At 45.2% G+C, this 22,223-nt stretch overlaps 1 protein-coding gene across 1 annotated transcript in view; it reads left to right on the forward strand.

Moving 5' to 3' along the window:
• LOC144697683 (uncharacterized) overlaps positions 1-22,223 on the forward strand; it is a 672,764-nt gene that overhangs the window by 222,471 nt on the left and 428,070 nt on the right. The window lies entirely within an intron of this gene.

The following is a 22,223-nucleotide window of genomic DNA, read 5'->3' on the forward strand; positions in this document are numbered from 1 at the left end:
GCTTTTAAATTTCAAGACTGTGGGAAGTGCTTTACAAGTTCTCAGGAACTGATCCAACAGCAATGTATTCATACTGATGAGAGACCGTTCAGATGCTTTCTTTATGGGACTGGATTCAGGCAATCATCCCACCTCTCTCTGCACAAGTGCTCTCATACTGGGGAGATGCTGTACACCTGCACCGAGTGTGGGAAGATATGCATTCAGTCATCCCACCTGCCGAGATACCAACGAGTTCACAGTGAACTACAGTGATTGGATTTTGCTGTTAATAATGTACAAGAATGAACTATACCCGTTGGGGTCTGTTTCAGCTGATGTTAATAAACTCCAGCCCAGTTATAAGGTTAATATTCTGGATAAAGGTCAAATAAATCAACATTCTGTCAAACACAGAGGATGTTGAATTTCTAAAAACATCTCTAACACAAATTAGTCCTTGTTTCGGACTCACCCTCTCCCTTGTCTCCTGCATCCACACCTCCAACAAGTGTGAGGAGCTCATGGAGCTTATTTGTCACTTAGATTGAGACAATCTTGAGAATCTTGAGACAATTGAGATCAGCTGCCTCTCCTGCTTCTCTCCCTCCCACGAGTACATCCTTGTCCCTGACATCCTTGCAATTCGCATCCAATCTCCGACCACTCTTCCGTCTCCAAAATCATGCTTACCTCCCAAATCCACGCACAATGGTCCTGGAACTTAGGGGTAAAATGACATTGTGAAAGGATTGTTCACCGGCTGAATTGTCACGTTCTTACTGACAAGACGGAATTTAAATGTTCTGTGTATGGGAAGAAAAAGTAACTGTTCACACCACCGACTGAGACTCCAGTGTGTTCACATCGAAATGTAGGTAGTTTTACTGCAGTTATTTACACCCGGGACAGTATTATGGCAGAGTACCCATGCACTTCGTTTGTCATACCAATTGACTGAATAATTTTATATTTTGGTCTTGGGCTTTGTTCGTCATCGGATCACAAAACATAATTTTCTATTCAAAAAAACGACCTCTCAATGGCAGCCTGGTTACCCAGCCTTCAACAGGGGCCAGAATGTGCCCTATCCTCACAACAGGTGCTCCCTACACATGCGTATTAGGGTGTGTGCTTGGAGCATGCGCAGTGCGGCCCGTTTCATGAGCATGCGTAGTACTGGTCTGTGACTGAAGCTGCTCAGTGCGGGTGAGAGAATGTCGAGTGGAGCAAACTAACAGAGTTAGTGGGTGTGTGAGGAGGAATGGAGCCAGCGGAGTGGGCAGGGAGGCTTCATAAAGACACAGTGCAGGCCGCAGACCCGTAATAACAAGGTACTGGTCTTGTGTTTGCAGAGAACGGGTCGAAAAAGTCTGAATTTCTCCCTTCGCCAGGCCCGGGGTAACGGCCGCCATCTTTATAGTGGGCAATGTGCAGCAGGGCGCATGCGCGGTCATCCTGGTCCAGGTAGCTGGAGGAGAGAATTTTGTAAAATTCTCTCCTGGACTGACAGGGATGGATTTTGGAAACTCCTTTTACAGGGGGTTAGAAGGGCAACATTTACAGACGGTTGAGATCTGACAGAGTCACTCAATTCATCAGGACCTGGATCCTCCTTTTTTAATGCTCTGTATGAACCGTTTCCCAAACCTGCCACACTCAGTCCAGGATAAAAATTCAGGACCTGGATTCTTTCGGCCTCTGAGTGTAAGCATTGAGTTCCAGGTCATTACCACTCACAGTGTAAACATTTCTTTCTCACATCCCTCCTGTATATCTTACCCAAAATCTTAATTCTGTGACCCATAATCCTTTCATGATCTGCTACTGTGAACAGCTTTTCTTTAACTACTTTATGTAAACATTTCATAATTTTGTGCACCTTTTGTTAAAACTTCCCTCAATCTACTTTGCTCGAAGGAGAACAATCCCAGTTTCTCCCACCTAACCTTGCAACTAAAATCCCTCATCCTTCGACCCATTCTGATAAATCTCCTCTGCCCCATCTCAAGGACCCTCCCATCCTTCATAATGTGTGATGATCACTGGTTTGCACAGACCCAGATGTTCCGTGTTCGTGATTGTGACATCATCACACATCGACAATTACACGGTGACATCATCACACATCGACAGTTACACGGTGACATCATCCCGCTCCCCAGGTATTTCCTCATTTGGGAGATTTTTCTCTGACTCCAGTGCTTCTGATATCTTTCCAGCTGCAGGCTCAAGCAGGAGATTTTAAAGTTGGAAACTGAAATTGTTTCAGAGTTGAGTATTTTTGACCATTCATCTACAATTTGGAGCTTTTAGTTCTCTGCTCTGTTATCTTTTAGAGGTTCCATCGCTCTGGGGCTGGTGTGGCTCCTTTACTGTGGATCTGATTCCATGTCCATCTTTTGCTCTGTTTCACCTCTGCCCTCCCTGATCACCTCTCTGCCATTGTCTACCTTCCTCTGTCTCTAATACTGGGTGCATTTTAGCTGTGTTTGGCATTTAACTGTTACTTCTGCTGACTGTGTCTAAATGAGGTTTCCACCACTGCCCATCCCCCAACCATGTGCTGCTGTCTTACCAGCATTATCTTCCCATAGTATCTTTCACAGTCAGGAATTGTTTTTCCTCGCTACAGTCCATTCCTCTTCCACTTCTGAGCTTATATTGACCATCAAATTCTGCACCATTTTTATTCCCTGTAATCCATTCTGCACACCCTGAAGTGTTAACTCTGTTTCTTTCTCTCCACAGATACTACCTGATCTGCTGAGTATTTCCAGCATTTGCTCTTTTTATTTCAGATTTCCAGCAGCTGCAGTACTTTGCTATTATTTTATTGCAGGCGTTGCTCACAGAACCGAGTCTAGAAACACAGATGGACCAATTAAGAGCCGGTTTATATCAGGGTGGCTGTTGGTTACAGAAGTTGGTCCCTGGCCTCCAGTGTAGGTCCTTTCTCATCGAGTCTTAGAATCATTGAATGATTACCATACAGACGGAGGCCATTCAGCCCATTGTGCCCATGCTGGCTCTCTGCAAGAGCAAATCAGCTAGTCCCACTCCCCTGCCCTTTCACCAACCAGCAAATATTGCCAATCCCCAGTTGCCTGTGGAGAAGATGATGTTTGACCTTCTTGAACCGCTGCAGTCCGTGTGGTGAAGGTGCTCCCACAATGCTTTTAGGTAAGGAGTTACAGGTTATTCACCCAGCAATAATGAAGGGGCAGTGATATATGTCCAAATCAACAACAGCAATTTGTGTTTATATAGCACCTTTAACGTAATAAAACTTTCCAAGGAATTTCAAAGAACAGGATGCGTTTATAAAAAGCATTAGTGATTAGGAATGTTCAGTCAAAGCTCTCTGCTGTTGGCTGAGTTCTGAATTGGCTGATTGATGGACACTGTAATCAGGTCAGTCTGAGTTTCCTCACGGCGAGTCTGCAGTGGTGACTTGAGTCTGAGGAGGACGAGAGATTAACCCTATGAAGACAGAGTAAAACAGAACAACTGCGCTTGCAAAACGGCAGCAAACACAGCCTTTAAAATAAGGATGACAATTTTATAATTTAGCTTCTCCTCAACCCGGAGCCAAAAGACCATAAGACATAGGAACAGAAATTAGGCCATTCGGCACATCAAGTCTGCTCCGCCATTCAATCATGGCTGATAAGTTTTTCAACCCCATTCTCCTCGTAACCTTTGATCCCCTTACCAATCAAGAACCTATCTATCTCGGTCTTAAATACACTCAATGACCTGGCCTCCACAGCCTTCTGTGGCAATGAATTTCATAGATTCACCACTCTCTGGCTAAAGAAGTTTCTCCTCATCTCTCTTCTAAAAGGTCTTCCATTTACTCTGAGGCTGTGCCCTCCGGTCCTAGTCTCTCCTACTAATGGAAACATCTTCCCCACGTCCACTCTATCCAGGCCTTTCAGTTATCTGTAAGTTTCAATCAGATCCCCCCTCATCCTTCTAAACTCCATTGAGTATAGACCCAGAGTCCTCAAACTTTCCTCCTATGTTAAGCCTTTCATTCCTGGGATCATTCTCGTGAACCTCCTCTTGACCCACTCCAAGGCCAGCACATCCTTCCTGAGATACGGGGCCCAAAATTGCTCACAATATTCTAAATGTGGTCTGACCAGAGCCTTATAAAGCCTCAGCAGCGCATCCCTGCTTTTATATTCTAGTCCTCTCGAAATAAATGCCAACATTGCATTTTCCTTCCTAACTACCGACTCAACCTGCAAGTTAACCTTAAGAGAATCCTGGACTAGGACTCCCAAGTCCCTTTGCACTCCAGATTTCTGAATTCTCTCCCCATTTAGAAAATAGTCTATGCCTCTATTCTTCCTACCAAAGTGCAAGACCTCACACTTCCCCACGTTGTATTCCATCTGCCACTTCTTTGCCCATTCTCCTAACCTGTCCAAATCCTTCTGCAGCCTCCCCGCTTCCTCAATATTACCTGTCCCTCTACCTATCTTTGTATCATCTGCAAACTTAGCCAGGGTGCCCTCAGTTCCTTCATCTAGATCATTAATGTATAAAGTGAAAAGTTGTGGTCCCAACACTGACCCCTGCGGAACTCCACTAGTCACCGGCTGCCATCCTGAGAAGGACCCCCTTATCCCTACTCTCTGCCTCCTGCCAGACAGCCAATCTTCTATCCATGCTAGTACCTTGCCTCTAACACCATGGGCTCTTATCTTACTGAGCAGCCTCCTGTGTGGCACCTTGTCAAAGGGCTTCTGGAAGTCCAAGTAGATAACATCCATTGGCTCTCCTTTGTCTAACCTACTCGTTACCTCCTCAAAGAATTCTAACAGATTTGTCTGAGCCTGTGTAGGTCAGTGAACACAGGAGTGATGGGTGAACAAGACTTGGTGTGAGTAAGCACATGGGCAGCAGAGTTTTGGATGACCTCAAGTTTACAGGGAGGTTGAATATGGGAGGCCGGCTGGGAGTGTGTTAGGATAGTTAAGTCTAGAGTTAACAAAGGAATGGATGAGAGTTTCAGCAGCAGATGAGCTGAGACTGGGCTGGAGTGGGGCGATGTTACTGAGGTGGAAATAGGCGGTCTTGGTGATGATGTGGATATGTGGTTGGAAGCTCATCTTGGGGTGAAATATTTCACTATGGTCGTGAACAGTCTGGTTCAGCCTCAAACAGTTGTCAGCGAGACGTGCTGAGTCAGTGTCTGGGGAGTGCAGTTTGTAGTGGGGACTGAAGACAATGGCTTCAATCTTCCCATTATTTAAATGGAGTAATTTTCTGCTCATCCAGTACTGGATGTCAGACAAGTCAGGACGGTGTGTGACTTGGAGGGGAACTTGGAGGTGATGGTCTTCACATACACCTGCTATCCTGGTCCTTCTAGGGGGTGGAGGTTGAGGGTTTGGGAGATTCTGTCAGGGGTCTCCTGCATTTCTCACTTCTCTCTCACTCTTTCTCCCTCCTCCCCTAGAAGGCGGAATCTTGTGTAGGCCCAGACCGGGTGACAGGTTCCCTTCCCTGAAGGAAATTAGTGAACCAGTTGGGTTTTTCTGACAATCCAGCAGTTTTCATGGTCACTTTTAACTCGTGCCAGCCCCACAAATTCCCAGATTCATTTAGCTCAGTTTCACAACCTGCCTTTGTATTTTTGTGGGTTCTCTCTCACTCGCTTTTTTCTGTTTTAAATCAATTTCACAGGGTATTTGAAGGGGACGATTTGCTGTCGGGAAACTCACACCAAGACCTGAGAGAGTCACTTGATTCATCAGGACCTGAATATTATCAGCCTTTGAACATGGAAGCAGAAAGCACTGCTCACGCTGGGGAGAAACCGTGTAAGTGCGGGGACTGTGGGAAGGGATTCAATTACCCATCTGACCTGGAAACTCATCGACACACTCACACTGGGGAGAAGCCATTCACCTGCCCTGAGTGTGGGAAGGGATTTACTCAGTCATGCACTCTGCTGACACACCAGAGAGTTCACACTGGGGAGAGACCATTCACCTGCTCTGACTGTGGGATGGGATTCATTACTTCAACAAACCTGCAGACACACCAGCAAATTCACAATGGAGAGAGACCATTCACCTGCTCAAAATGTGGCAAGGGATTCACTCGATCATTCGACCTGCTGACACACCAGCGTGTTCACACTGGGGAGAGACCGTACACCCGCTCTGAGTGTAGGAAGGGATTCACTAGGTCATCCCACCGACTGAGACATCATCTGGTTTACTCAGACCAGAGACAGTTTACATGCTCAGTCTGCGAGAAGTGCTATAAAAGTTACCAGGACCTGATCTTACATCAACGTGTTCACACTGACGAGAGACCATTCAGGTGCTCTCACTGCAGGACTGGGTTCAGGCGATCATCTGACCTCATTGTACATCAGCGCAGTCACACAGGGGAGAGGCCATTCACCTGTTCCATGTGTGGGAAGGGATTCACTCAGTCATCCAACCTGCTGAGATACCAGTGAATTCACACTGGGGAAAGGGCTGCTCATTTGCCCTGACTGTAGGAAGGGATTCATTAATTGAACTTACCCACCTTAACACCACCGAGTTCACACTGGGGAGAGACCAGTCAGCTGGTCTGTGTGTGGAAAGGGATTCACTCAGTCATTTGTGCTGCTGAGACACCAGCGAGTTAACAAGTAACAGCAAAATCCAATCACTGTAGTTAATCACATCCTGGCTGGAACCATGTTCATTGGGTTCTGTTTCTGCTGATGTTAATAAACTCCAGCCCTGTTATAGAGACTAATATTGTTGATACAAATCAATTAAATCAACTTGGTGTGAAATACAAGGTGTGTTGAATCTTTTTAATATCTCCAATACTCTGCTTCTCCCCTGTCATCTCCATCCTCACCTCCAACAACAAGTGTGAGGAGCTCATGGAGCTTCTTTGTCACTAAGATTGAGACAATCTGATCAGCTGCCTCTGCTGCTTCCCTCCCTCCCACTAACCCACTAGGCCAAACTGTCTCTAAAGTTCCTTCTTGTCTGAGCCCTGAACCCACATTTTTCTCCAGTTTCTCTCCCATCTCCCCTCATACCCTCTCAGTGCTCATCTTGACCATGAGGCCCTCCTTCTGCTCCCTTGACCTTATTCTCAATAAACTGCTGATTATCCAACTTCCCCATGTTCGCTGATATTGTTAATGTTTCTCTTTCTCCTGGTAATGTACCTTTTATCATCAAATCTATCATCATCACCCATCCTAAGAATAGCTCTTGACCTGACCATCTTTTCAAACTACTGCCCCATCTCCAACCTCCATTTCTTCTCCCAGGTCCTTGTACTTGGTGTCCCCCAAGGATCTATCCTTGGCCCCTCCTATTTCTCATCTACATGCTGCCACTCGGTGACATCATCCAAAAGCACCGTGTAAGTTTTCACATGTACACTGACATTGCCCAGCTCTACCTCACCACCATCCCTCTCCATTCCTCCACTGTTACTAAATGATCAAACTGCTTATCCCAAATCCAGTACTGGATGAGCAGAAATTTCCTCCAATTAAAAATTGGGAATACCATAGCCATTGTCTTCGGTCACCGCTACAAATTCTGTTCCCTAACTACTGAGTCCATCCCTCTCCCGGGGAACTGTCTGCAGCTGAACCACACTGTTCACAATCTCGGTCTTTTATCTGACCCCAAGATGAGTTTCTAACCACATATCCACACCATCACTAACACCAGATATTTCAATCTCCATAACATTATCTGTCCCCATCCCACCCCCTGCTCATCTGCTGCTCAAACCCTCATCCATGTACGTGTTACCTTTAGACTTGACAATTCCAATACATTCCTGGCCGGCCTCTCACATTCACCCCACCCCCACACGGAAACGTGAGATCATCCAAAACCCTGCTCCCCATGTGCTTTCTCATGCCAAGTCCTGTTCACCCTTCACCCCTGTAGCCATTGACCTAAATTGGCTCCTGTTCAAGCAATGCCTCAATTTTAAAATTCGTAACCTTTTTCACAAATCCTTCCATGGCCACGTCCCTCCCTATCTCTGTAATTCCCAGTCGCACAACCCTCTTAGATATCTGTGCTATCTCATCCCGTACTCTTTAGCATCCCTGATTTTAATTACTTCATCACTGGTGGCCGTGCCGAGGTGCAAAGTTCCGGAATTTCCTCCCGAAACCCGTCCTGCTCTCTCCTGATTAAAGATGCTTGTTAATATCTGCCTCTCCAATCAAGGTTCTGTCCATTTACCCTAATATCGACCCATGTCACTCGATGTCAAATGTTTCTTTATGAAAGTCCTGTTAAGTACCTTGGCACGTTTTGTTACATTAAAGGTATTATATAAATACAAGTTGTTTCTGTTTCATAACAGCCAGTTTGTGCACAGTAAGATTCCATAAACAGCAATCAGACTAACTGATTAATCTAGTATTTTTTGGTGGTGTTAGTTAAAGCACGAATGTTGGTCCCACTGCACCAGGAGAACTCCCCTGTGGACAGGATGTGGAGTTGTTGAGCTCTCCTGAGCTGAGAGTGGAGCTGATTGAGCTGTCGGGCCTGCAGTGTGCCTTGAAGAACCGCTGTCTGGGATCTTTCCTCTTAATTCACTGACTCCCAGCTGAAGTTGTTGCTGCAGTTAAATAGTTAACTTTGAACATTGATCCCAATTTAACCTTTGGAGCAAAATCTACAACTTTAAATCGGCTGCAGAAGAGAAAGAAATTTTTTCTGTTCATTTAGCATCTTTCACACCCTCAGAACATCCCAAAGTGATTCACAGTCAATGATATTTTTTGGAAGTAAGAAAGAGGAAAAGCAGAATAAACTAAATGGTACAATTTTAAACAGAGTGACCTGGGAGTGTATGTACACAAATATTTATATGTGACAGAACAGAATATTATCTATTGCGAGGGGAATTGAATTCAAAAGTAGGGAGGTTATGCTCTAGTGCACTAGTGAGACCACATTTGGATTACTGTGTAGAGTATTGGTCACCTTATTTAAGGAAAGATGTAAACGTGTTGGAAGCAGTTCAGAGAAGGTTTACCAAGCTAATACCTGGAATGGGGGGATGTCTTGTGCGGAGAGGTCGGACAGACTAGGCTTGTATCCGCTGCAGTTTAGAAGATTAAGAGGCGACTTGATTGAAACATATAAGATCCTGAGGGGTCTTGACAGGGTGGATGTGGAGAGGATGTTTCTTCATATGGGAGAATCTATAACTAGGGGTCAGTGTTTAAAAATAAGGGGTCGCCCATTTAAAACAGAGATGAGGCGATTTTTTTTAACTCAGGTGATTGTGAATCTTTGGAACTCTCTTCCTCAAAAGGGTGGTGGAAGCAGAGCCTTTGAATATTTTTAAGGCAGAGGTGGGTAGATTCTTGGTAAACAGGGGGGTGATTGGTTATCAGCGGTAGGTGTGATGCAAACATCAGGTTACCATCAGATCACCCATGATCTTATTGAATGGCAGAGCAGGCTCAAGGGGCTGAATGGCCGACTCCTGCTCCTTGTTTGTATGAAATAAAGGATGGTGAATAACAGCTCGAAACCACAGTCCTCCCTCCCACTGAGATACTGATCCTTCCAACATAGAGGAATTTGGGGCAAGAGTGGCTTTGATGCTCAGATTTGCTCTGTCTCTATATGATCAGGTTGATTGAGAAGCACTGGGGAAGGTGCGAGGAAGATTGTTTGGAATTTTGCCAGAACTGGAAAGTTATGTCAATCCACAGAGATTGAACCGGTTGAAAAAAGGTTTTGTTGAGGAAAATGAGTGAGGGATGACCTGACTGAGGCCTTTAAGATAATGAGAAGGTTTGACAGGGTAGACAAGTGGAAGATGTTTCCACTTGCGAATGAATGAGAATAAACATAAGTTAGTCACAAATAAATCTAATATCCATTTCATAAGCAACTTCATTAACCAGAAATAAAGCAGAAAATGCTAGAACTATTCGGCACATCTAGGAGCATCTGTGAATTGAGAAACAGTATTAACTTTTCAAGTCTGTTCACTGATGCAGTGCAATTGTGATGTACAGTCATAGCCTATGTTTAGCTCTCCACAGACACTATCAGATCTGATGAAAATTCCAGCATTTTCTGTTTTTATTTCAGATTTACAGCACCAGATTTTCTCCAACTGTAGTCGGTTAAGAATGTAGAACTCATGATCAAAAGAGCTTGAGATCCCAGTCTGAGCTAGAAACTTATGGGCAAAATCATACCATGAAAAGATCATTCACCGGCTGAATTGCTGGCAGTATGGAGTTTAAATGTTCTGTGCATGGGAAGAAAAGCCATTTGTTCACACCGCCTGCTGAGGCTCCAGTGAGTTAAGATCTAACTGTAGGAGTTTGTTCTGCTGTTCATTACATCCAGGAGAGAATTATGGTGGAGTCATATTGAATTGAATTAATAATTTTATAAAAAAAACAAAAATACCTGGAAAAACTCAGCAGGTCTGACAGCATCTGCAGAGAGGAACACAGTTAACATTTCGAGTCCGGATGCCTCTTCAACAGAACTAATTGTTATATTTTTCCTTAGTTTTGTTGAAGAGTCATACGGACTCGAAACGTTAACTGTGTTCCTCTCCGCAGATGCTGTCAGACCTGCTGAGTTTTTCCAGGTATTTTTGTTTTTTAGTTTTGGATTTCCAGCACCCGCAGGTTTTGCTTTTATAATAATTTTATATCTTGGCCATGTGGCTCCATTCGTCATCGGATCACAAATCATAATTTTCTATTTAACAAAGGAGGTTTTCAATGGCGGCGGACTTACCCAGCATTCAATGGGAGGCAGGATGTGCCCTAACCTCACTGCGAGCGCCTCGCGCAGGCGCAGTACCGCTCATTGGTTGGAACATGCGCCTTGCAGACTCCGACCGCAGCATGCGCAGTGCGGTCTGTACCTGGAGCTGTTCGAAGGGGCTGAGAAATGACGAACACGAGCGAGTAAATAGTGCCGGTGAGTGGGGAGGAATGGAGGCGGCAGAATGGGCGGGGAGGCTTCATGAACATCCAGCGAAGGCCCGAAACTGCGAAATGAAGCGACCAGTCCCGCGGTTGCACCGAACGGGACGACGACAAAAACTGTGGCCCGAGTCTCCGCTCGGAGTCAGGCCCGGGGTAACGGCCGCCATCTTTCTCAGGGCAATGTGCAACAGGGCGCATGCGCGGTCATCCTGGTCCAGGTAGCAGGAGGAGAGAATGTTGTGTATTTCTATCCTGGACTGACAGGGATGGATTTTGGAAACTCCTCTTACAGGGGGTTAGAAGGGGAGGATTTACACACAGCAAACTCAAACCAAGAGGAATGTTTGCCTCTTCTCAATATCCATCCTGAACTGATAGTAATGGATTTTGTAAATTTCTCTTACGAGTTCCAAGGAGTGGAAAATTGACAAACGGGAAACTCAAACCAAAATCACATCAAGATCTGACAGAGTTAGAAATTCACAGCAATCTCTCTTCCTGCCCGCTGGGCAAGGATGACCATGCATGTGCCCTACTGCACATTTCCCCCAATAAAGATGTCGGCTGCTTGGTTTCATCTCAAAAATAGCCTGAAATGAATACTTTATTTGAAGTTATAAAGTAAAGCAAACTGATTTTCAGAATATTAAACTTCAGCCCAGTTACAAGGATTATTAACATCAGCAGAAACAGACCCAAACTGTCAGAAAGAACATGGTTCAGTCCTGGATGTGATTAACAGCAGCAAAAACAGCAGAATCCCACCCCTGCTGTCACTTGTGAACTCGCTGGTTTCTCAGCAGTTGGACTACCAATTAAATCCCTTCTCATACACGGAGAAGGTGAGTGGCCTCTCCCCAGTGTGAACTCCCTGGTCTATGTCTTGGAGATGATGGTTTTCCCATGTACCAGCTGCTCTTGTCCTTCCAGGTGGTGAGGAGTGTGGGTTTGGCAGAATCTGTCAACATTCTTGTTGAGTTGCAGTTGGATGAAGTCCAGCTTGTTTTCCTCCATTGCTCTCTCTCCTTCTCTCATGTTCTCTCTCTCTATCTCTTCTCACAGATCACAGAGTCTTGTATAGGCCCAGACCGAGTGGCAGGTTCCCTTCCCTGAAGGACATTAGTGAACCAGTTGGGTTTTTATGACAATCCAGCAGTTTTCATGGTCACTTTTTCCTCGTGCCAGCCCCACAAATTCCCAGATTCATTCAGCTCAATTTCACAACCTGCCTTTGTGTTTTTGTGGGTTCTCTCTCACTCCCTTTTTTCTGTTTTAAATCAATTTCACAGGGTATCAGAAGGGGAGGATTTGCAGTCGGGAAACTCAAACCAAACATCAGATAAGACCGGACAGATGCATTCTATTCATTTGGATCAGAATATCATTGGATTTTGAACATGGAAGTAAAAGGCACCGTTCACAGTGGGGAGAAACCGTACACGTGTTGTGTGTGTGGACGAGGCTTCTGTCAATCATCTGGCCTGTCAAAACATAAACGCAGTCACACTGGAGAGAAGCTGTGGAAATGTGGGGACTGTGGGAAGGGATTCAATTACCCATCTGACCTGGAAACTCATCGGCGCAGTCACACAGGGGAGAGGCCATTCACCTGCTTGCAGTGTGGGAAGGGATTCACTCAGTCATCTGACCTGCTGAAACATCAGCGAGTTCACACTGGAGAGAGACCATTTACCTGCTCCGAGTGTGGGAACAGATTCACTGAGTCATCCACCCTGTTGAAACACCAGCGAGTTCACACTGGGGAGAGACCATTCACCTGCTTGGAGTGTGGGAAGGAATTCACTACGTCATCCCATCTGTTGAGACACCAGCGGGTTCACACTGGGGAGAGACCGTTTACCTGCTGCGAGTGTGGGAAGCGATTCACTCGGTCATCTGCCCTGCTGAGACACCAGCGAGTTCACAAGTAACTACAGTGAATGGATTTTGCTGTTAATCACATCCAGGACTGAACCATGTTCATTTGGGTCTGTTTCTACTGATGTTAATAAACTCCAACCCAGTTATAGCTGTTAATATTCTGGCCAAAAATCAAATACATTAACTTTGTTTTAAACACCGTGTGTCGAGTCTTTTTAATATCTCCAACACAAGTTAGTTCCTTTTGAAGGGCTCTCCCTCTCCCCTGTCTCCTCCATCCTCACCTCCAACAACAAGTGTGAGGAGCTCATGGAGCTTCTTTGTCATTAAGATTGAGACAATCCGATCAGCTGCCTCTGCTGCTTCCCTCCCTCCCACAAGCCCACCAGGACAAACTGTCTCTAAAATTCCCCCTTGTCCGAGCCCTGAACCCACATCTTTCCTCATTTTCCCTTCCATCTCCCATCATGCCCTCTCAGTGCTCATCTTGTCCATGAGACCCACCTTCTGCTGTACTGACCCCACTCTCACTGAATGACTGACCACCCAACTTCCCCGTATTCACTAATATTGTTAACGGTTCGTTCTCTAAGGTACTGTCCCTCTCCAAATATCCAATCATCACCCCTTCCTCAAAAAAACAAACGTTTGTACCCACTGTCCTTTGCAAACTACTGCCCCATCTCCAAAATCCCTCTCCTCTCTACACTGTTGGAAGATGCTGTCACTTCCCAAATAGCGGGATTCTCAGTGTGAACAGGGTGGGATGTGTTTGGAGACAGGATGTCCCAGTTCCCCACCCTGGGATTCTCAGTGTGAACAGGGTGGGATGTGTTTGGAGACAGGATATCCCAGTTCTCCACCCTGGGATTCTCAGTGTGAACAGGGTGGGATGTGTTTGGAGACCGGATGTCCCAGTTCTCCACCCTAGAATTCTCAGTGTGAACAGGGTGGGATGTGTTTGGAGACAGGATATCCCAGTTCTCCACCCTGGGATTCTCAGTGTGAACAGGGTAGGATGTGTTTGGAGACAGGATGCCCCAGTTTTCCACCCTGGGATTCTCAGTGTGAACAGGGTGGGATGTGTTTGAGACAGGATGTCCCAGTTCTCCACCCTGGGATTCTCAGTGTGAACAGGGTGGGATGTGTTTGGAGACAGGATGTCCCAGTTCCCCACCCTGGGATTCTCAGTGTGAACAGGGTGGGATGTGTTTGGAGACAGGATATCCCAGTTCTCCACCCTGGGATTCTCAGTGTGAACAGGGTGGGATGTGTTTGGAGACCGGATGTCCCAGTTCTCCACCCTAGAATTCTCAGTGTGAACAGGGTGGGATGTGTTTGGAGACAGGATATCCCAGTTCTCCACCCTGGGATTCTCAGTGTGAACAGGGTAGGATGTGTTTGGAGACAGGATGCCCCAGTTTTCCACCCTGGGATTCTCAGTGTGAACAGGGTGGGATGTGTTTGAGACAGGATGTCCCAGTTCTCCACCCTGGGATTCTCAGTGTGAACAGGGTAGGATGTGTTTGGAGACAGGATGCCCCAGTTTTCCACCCTGGGATTCTCAGTGTGAACAGGGTGGGATGTGTTTGAGACAGGATGTCCCAGTTCTCCACCCTGGGATTCTCAGTGTGAACAGGGTGGGATGTGTTTGGAGACAGGATGTCCCAGTTCCCCACCCTGGGATTCTCAGTGTGAACAGGGTGGGATGTGTTTGGAGACAGGATATCCCAGTTCTCCACCCTGGGATTCTCAGTGTGAACAGGGTGGGATGTGTTTGGAGACCGGATGTCCCAGTTCTCCACCCTAGAATTCTCAGTGTGAACAGGGTGGGATGTGTTTGGAGACAGGATATCCCAGTTCTCCACCCTGGGATTCTCAGTGTGAACAGGGTAGGATGTGTTTGGAGACAGGATGCCCCAGTTTTCCACCCTGGGATTCTCAGTGTGAACAGGGTGGGATGTGTTTGAGACAGGATGTCCCAGTTCTCCACCCTGGGATTCTCAGTGTGAACAGGGTGGGATGTGTTTGGAGACAGGATGTCCCAGTTTTCCACCTTTAAAGGGACAGAGAGAGGACCAGCTGGGCTGAATGACGCTGCTTTATGACATCACTGCAGTGCCTAGTAACCATTCTCCCTGAGCCCTGCTCATTATGGTCTGGCTTTAGCTCAGTGCTGTTACAGAAAGGGAAACAGGAGGAGGATTCGAGCTGTGTAGAGCTCAGTATTAATGGGGAGAGATACAGGATCAATTTCTACCTTACTGAGTGAGAAAGGTCATTGTCCCGGACACTCCCTGTCCCTCAGTATCTGTATCCGGGGGACAGGCTGATGGGTTTACTCTGTATCTAATCCGTGCTGTGTTTGACTGGAGAGTGTTTGATTCTGACAATGATTGTTCACCTCGATGATGATGAGATAAACCCATCAGCTTCTTCCCTGGACACAGATCCTGAAGGGCAAGGAGTGTCTGTAATATTTTGGACCATGTCCTTGACCCAGCTTTGAACTCCTTGCTCACATCTCCCCTCATCCTGCTTTGTTCTATTGTAAAGACACCCCAGTTTCTCCAGTCTCTCCCCAATGGAAACAGTTGAATTAAGTTAGAAACTTAAGCAGGAGTTTCACAGCAGACAGGTCACCATGAGAAAACATTTCATTCCACAGTCTGTTGTTATCATCTGGAATACACTGTCTGAAAGTTTGGTGGGTGCAGGTTCAACAGTAATTTTAAAAGGGAATTGGAGAAATGCTTGAAAGAAAACATTGACAGAACCATGGGGAAACAGCAGGGGAGAGAACTATTCAGATAGCTCATCCAAAGAGCTGGCAAAGGCACGATGGGGCGAATGGCCTCATTTTGTACTGTATCTTCTCATCCATGGTATCATCTCTGTGAATCTCTCCTGCACCCTCTCCATGGCCCTGACATCATTCCTGTTGTAAGATGCGAGAATGTGACTCAATATTCTAAATGCAGCCTAATCAATGATTTACAAATTAATTTTGCAGAGAAAATTGGAGTAATAGGTTCAAACAGCATTTTAAACTTTTCCTTCACATTTAAAGATTTGTGTACCTGAACCCCTTGTAACATGGCTAAAAGACATGGAGGTAAAATGCTTGATATAATGTGTATTATGGGATAGAGAAGTTTAGTCTGAGTTCGAAACTCAAACAGGCTCTTCACTGCGGACAGGTCACCATGGCAACACTGATAAGACATTCCATTGCCCAGATTCAGCTCATTGGAAACTCGAATCAGATCAGGGAAAAGGACAGAGTTTGTCTGTTATTAACCACAATATAAACTGAAACCAGAGTGAGGAATAGAGTAGATCAGATTATAATGTGTGATGTTCATACCTATAATAGTGAAACTATCAGAATTAACAGAAATATCAGTGGGCAGGGGAGTTTAAGGAGAATGAGAAAATTCCAGAAGAAAAGTAACTGCTGGGAACCAGGGAATGTGTCCTTGTAAATCACAGATTAGAGAAATTCCAGCTGTCTTTTCTTCACTTCCTGCCAAAACCCAGCAGAGAAGACAAAGAAGAGCCAGGGGCCAGAGCTGGATCACTACAGGGTATAAAAGTGAGGGGATACTGATGTAAGGGGGCAGTCGGGACTGGAGACACCGGAAATCAAACTCAGGGTGCCTGAGGTTCCATTCAGCGGGTTGACCTCATGTAAGTGACTGTGGACACACGGGACTTGCATGTTTACTCTGATTTATGGATCAATATAAGATACGGTAGAGGACAGAGAATCTGCTCAGCTTATATTTCTAAATAAAGTATTAAAGTTGCTGATACTGGACTCTCAAACCCACTGATCATGAAGAGAACGTTTAAGCTGGAATTTTCCACCTTTTTACTGTTCTGATCGTCTACTCCTTTAAACTGTTATTGTACCGAGAGAGAGAGAGAATTAATTTACAGACAAAAAGGAAGCCAGCTCGAGGGGCTGAATGGCCACTCCTGCCCATATTTCTTCTGCACTTCCATCGACTCCTCATTAAGGAAGGTTCTTGAATTGTTACTGTCAGGGCTTCACAGGTTTATTCAGTGTATATATTAGTAAAACCGCGCACTGGGTGATGGTGACTGCGGACTTTAATATGATATCGTCCCCAGCTCAGTGTTCAGATCGATCAGACCCTTCAAATCCAAACTCTCAGCACAATTCATGTACCTCCCTCTTGCCTCAATATATGATCATCAGCTAATGTGATCTTCAACTTGTTCTCATACTACATTGTGATCCAAAAGTTAACAACTCATCCAAATAAGTGAAACTGCAGAGACTCTCTAACTTTAGAATAACTCAATGAATTAAACTGAATTCTTCACAAATACAATGTTTTATCTTTGGGCTAATGGATTCAATGGAACTTCCTATTTCATTATCTTATTGCTCATTCCTCGCTTGTCATTTAATCATTGTTCTATAAGTGAAACATTTAATTCTGAGTCTGTTACAGAATCAAAGACATTCAGGCCCCACTACCCTTGTTGTAAACTCTAATGAGAAGGATATTGTTTCTCAAAGTTATCCTTTCCTTATCATTATTTCACAAGCTCTCAAACTCTCTCACTGAAAAGTTTCAGTTTCAAATGGTGATGTCCTGCTCGAAGCTGCTGGTGCTGTGAGAGTCAATCTAAGTTTAAATCTTCAGGGTCACCATCTTATTGTGACTATGGAGCTCTATAATGAGAATTACTTGAAGATATTACAACATTACAGTTTTAGAGTCATGCTTCCCTCTTTAACAAAGGTTAAAAGTTAAACAAATGATGATTTAAAGTAAAATTGTCAGTGTTATTAGATCAACACCATCAGGTCATTTCAACTGAATTTTAAAACTCTGTTGTTGATATGATTAACCCTTTCCTTAAAGGAATAAAAAAAAACCCTGCACTAACCCTCTCTGTATCTCTGGATTATGACCTCAGCACTGAACACGTCACTCAATTCTCAGACCGTAACTGACCTCATTCCTTCTGGAGGAGAATCCTGTCATCATAGAACTGAATTTGGATTTGTCCAGCCTGAGCATGGGCCTCACTCACATCCTTGCATATTGTCTTCAAATCAGAAACACCCCTGGTTCCTGATGGTGCTCTGCTCCTTATTCAGGCTGCTGGTAGATTCTCTCTCTGCTTCTACAAGCTGCTGAGGACACAGATGGACCCCCAGACTGACATTTACTGCAGAAATATGGTGAACTTTCCCCTCTCAACCCATTTCCATTATCACATGATACACATGGCCTGTCTTTAGAAATAAATGGAAATTATTTATCTTTAACTTTAAACCACTTCTTTGATCTGAAAAGTATGTGGATACTTTGAAACCATCTCTTGGTTACCAGTGGCCTTCAACTTTCTCTGATCTGGGGGAAATTATTAATAATATAAACCCTCACAGACAGTCCATCTCCTCAAGAGACAATTACCGAGACCTCCATTGTTTAACTTTTAACACCTCCCATTTTGTCTTCACGGACATAACATGGGACCTCACTTTGATCTGAAATTACCCCAGACCTGTTTACCTTCCCTTCAGGCCAGGTGCTCTTTCATTTATCCTACATTTAAAAATTACAATTTCCAAACCAAAAATAAGCTTATGCACATTTGTAACATAAGTCAGTCATTTTTATCAAAAAACAGCAGAGATCCTGGTGCTGAACCCTGGGAACTGCACTGTAAATCTCACTTCATTCCAAAGGAAATTCCATTCACCCTAGCTCTTTGATTGCTATCACTTACATATCTTTGTATCCATGCTACTGCTGATGTTTTGATCAGATGGGCGTCAAGTTTACTAATAAACTTAATAAATGGTACTTGATCCAATGTCTGCAAACACAGCACAAACTGCAATGGCCTCAACCTCTCTCCCTGTTAAACTTGTCAAAAAGCTCCATCAGGTTATTTAACAAGTACTGAGACTCCATTCCCTCAGCATTTTATCAGAAGCTTATTAAAAAACAAATGAGGTTTGGAACACAAATCAGTGTCCCTTGGGTAGTAGGTACGGCCCATTTCACATTCCATCTATACACTTACCTAACTTCACCTGTTTGGATCAGGATCACATTGAGAGGGACAAACAACATTTTGGTCATTCTTGTCTCTCTTCACTGGCAGGAAGATCTCTGTGTGGGTTAATCCCTAAGATGTGTATAAAATCTGTCCTGGCCGCTCTGTTCCAGGGTTCAGATCTCCTAGACATGATACAGAAGATTCCTTTAGAGCTGTGTTTTGAGTCAGGAAGAACAACAGTGAATGCTGGAAAAGTGTTGTCAAATCAGAAACAAAAATACCCGGAACAGCTCAGCAGGTCTGACAGCATCTGCGGAGAGGATTACAGTTAACGTTTCGAGTCCGAATGACTCTTCATCAGAACTAAGGAAAAATAGAAAAGAGGTGAAATATAAGCTGGTTTAAGGTGGGGGGGGACAGGTACAGCTGGATAGAGGGCCAGTGATAGGTGGAGATAAACAAAAGATGTCATAGACAAAAGGTCAAAGAGGTGTTGACGATGGTGATATTAGCTAAGAAATGTGCTAATGATGACATTAAGGGTAGAAAGCAGGACGAGCAAGGTACAGATAGCCCTAGTGGGGGTGGGGTGGGGGGAAGGAATCGAAATAGGCTAAAAGGTAGAGATAAAACAATGGGTAGAAATATATTTTAAAATAATGAAAATAGGTGGGAAAAGAAAAACCTATATAAATTATTGGAAAAGCGGGGATCGGAAAGGGGGTGGGGATGGAGGATAGAGTTCATGATCTAAAGTTGTTGAACTCAATATTCAGTCCGGAAGGCTGTAAAGTGCCTAGTCAGAAGATGAGGTGCTGTTCCTTCAGTTTGCATTGAGCTTCACTGGAACATTGCAGCAGGCCAAGGACGGACATGTGGGCATGAGAGCAGGGTGGTGTGTTGAAATGGCAAGCGACAGGGAGGTCTGGGTCATGCTTGCGGACAGACAGTAGGTGTTCCGCAAAGCGGTCACCCAGTCTGCGTTTGGTCTCTCCAGTGTATAGGAAACCGCATTGGGAGCAGCAAATGCAGTAAACTAAATTGAGGGAAGTGCAAGTGAAATGCTGCTTCACTTGAAAGGAATGTTTAGGCCCTTTGACGGGGAGGAGGGGGGAAGTAAAGGGTCAGGTGTTGCACCTTCTGCGGTTGTGTGGGAAGGTGCCGTGGGAGGGGGTTGAGTTGTAGGGGGTGATGGAGGAGTGGACCAGGGTGTCCCAGAGGGAACAATCCCTGCGGAATGCCGCCCTGGGGGTGAAGGGAAGTTGTGTTTGGTGGTGGCATCTTGCTGGAGTTGGCGGAAATGGTGGAGGATGATCCTTTGAATGCGGAGGCTGGTGGGGTGATAAGTGAGGATAAGGGGAACACCATCATGGTTCTGGGAGGGAGAGGAAGGTGTGAGGGCAGATGCGTGGGAGATGGGCCGGACACAGTTGAGCGCCCTGTCAACCACCGTTGGTTGAAAACCTCGGTTAAGGAAGAAGGAAGAAATGTCAGAGGAACTGTTTGTGAAAGTGGCATCATATAACAGATGCGACGGAGGCGATGGAACTGAGAGAATGGGTTGGAGTCCTTACAGGAAGCGGGGTGTGAGGAGCTGTAGTCGAGGTAGCTGTGGGAGTCGGTAGGCTTGTAATGGATATTGGTGGACAGTCTATCATCAGAAATTGAGAGAGAGGTGTCAAGGAAGGGAAGGGAAGTGTCAGAAGTGAACCATGTGAAAATTATGGAGGGGTGGAAATTGGCAGCAAAATTAATAAATTTTTCCAGGTCCAGACAAGAGCATGAAGCAGCACTGAAGCAGTCATCGATGTACTGGAGAAAGAGTTGTGGGAGGGGGCCTGAGTAGGACTGGAACAAGGAATGCTCCACATACCCCATAAAGATACAAGCATAACTGGGGCCCATGTGGGTACCCATAGCCACACCCTTTATTTGGAGGAAGTGAGAGGAGTTTAAGGAGAAATTGTTCAGTGAGAGAACAAGTTCAGCCAGACGGAGGAGAGTAGTGATGGATGGGGATTTTTCAGGCCTCTGTTCGAGAAAGAAGCGGAGAGCCCTCAGACCATCCTGGTGGGGGATGGAGGTGTAGAGGGGTTGGACGCCCATGGTGAAGAGGAGGTGGTTGGGGCCAGGGAACTGGAAATTGTTGATATGATGTAGGGTGTCAGTGGGATCGCGGATGTAGGTGGGAAGAGTCTGGACAAGGGGAGAGAGAATGGAGTCAAGATAGCAAAAAGGAACAGGCTGACATGATCGCTCTGCCAGGACAGTCCTGTTTGTGGATTTTGGGTAGGAGGTAGAAGCGGGCTGTCCAAGGTTGGGAGACTATGAAGTTGGAAGCTGTGGAAGGAAAATCTCCAGAGGTGATGAGGTCAGTGACAGTCCTAGAAACAATGGCTTGATGTTCAGAGGTGGGGTCATGGTCCAGGGGCAGGTAAGAGGAAGTGTCTGCGAGTTGACGCTCAGCCTCTGCGAGGTGGAGGTCAGTGTGCCAGACAACAACAGCACCACCCTTGTCAGCAGGTTTGGTGACAATGTCAGTGTTGGACCTGAGAGAACGGAGTCCCAGCTGTACCACCACCCCCCCGCCCCACCTTAAACCAGCTTGTATTTCACCTCTTTTCTATCTTTTCTTAGTTCTGATGAAGAGTCATTCGGACTCGAAATGTTAACTGTATTCCTCTCCGCAGATGCTGTCAGACCTGCTGAGTTTTTCCAGATATTTTTGTTTTGGATTTCCAGCATCCGCAGTTTTTTTGCTTTTGTTAAATCAGACATTGGTGTAAAACTGTGATTTGTTCCTGACTGAAGGTTAAACGGCAGGTTTAAGTTTCCAGTCTGAAAATAACTGTATTAAGTATTCTATGAATTAATATTTCTGAATGAAAGAAAGATTTAATGTGTGTGTGTGTGTGTGTAACAGTCCTCTGTCTTTCATTTTAAGGCAGTTGTTAACTCTGACAAAGCCTAATGATTGAAATGTTAACTTTCTCTCTCCAGAAATGCTCCCTGACCAGCTGAGAGTTTCCAACATTTCCTGTTTGATCCCTGGGAAAATGGTTTGCTAAATAAACATCCTCACTCCCCCGCCCCCAAATCCAGTATAAAAAGAGTATTGTTTTAGAAACAACTATTTTTCAACAGGCTTTTCACTCTTGGCGTGTGGGTGTTGGTAGCAAGTGTATTGCCTATCCCCAGTTGTCGTTTGAGAAGGTAATGGTGGACAACCTTCTTCTCAACCCACTGTCTAGTGAAGGTGCTCCCACAAGGCCATGAGGTAAATTTCTGAGTTCCACCATTTTCACTCAGTAATGAAGAAGCAGTGAGAATA

The sequence above is a fragment of the Cetorhinus maximus genome, chromosome 23 (genome assembly GCF_964194155.1).
Source record: "Cetorhinus maximus chromosome 23, sCetMax3.hap1.1, whole genome shotgun sequence".
Classification (NCBI taxonomy): domain Eukaryota; kingdom Metazoa; phylum Chordata; class Chondrichthyes; order Lamniformes; family Cetorhinidae; genus Cetorhinus; species Cetorhinus maximus.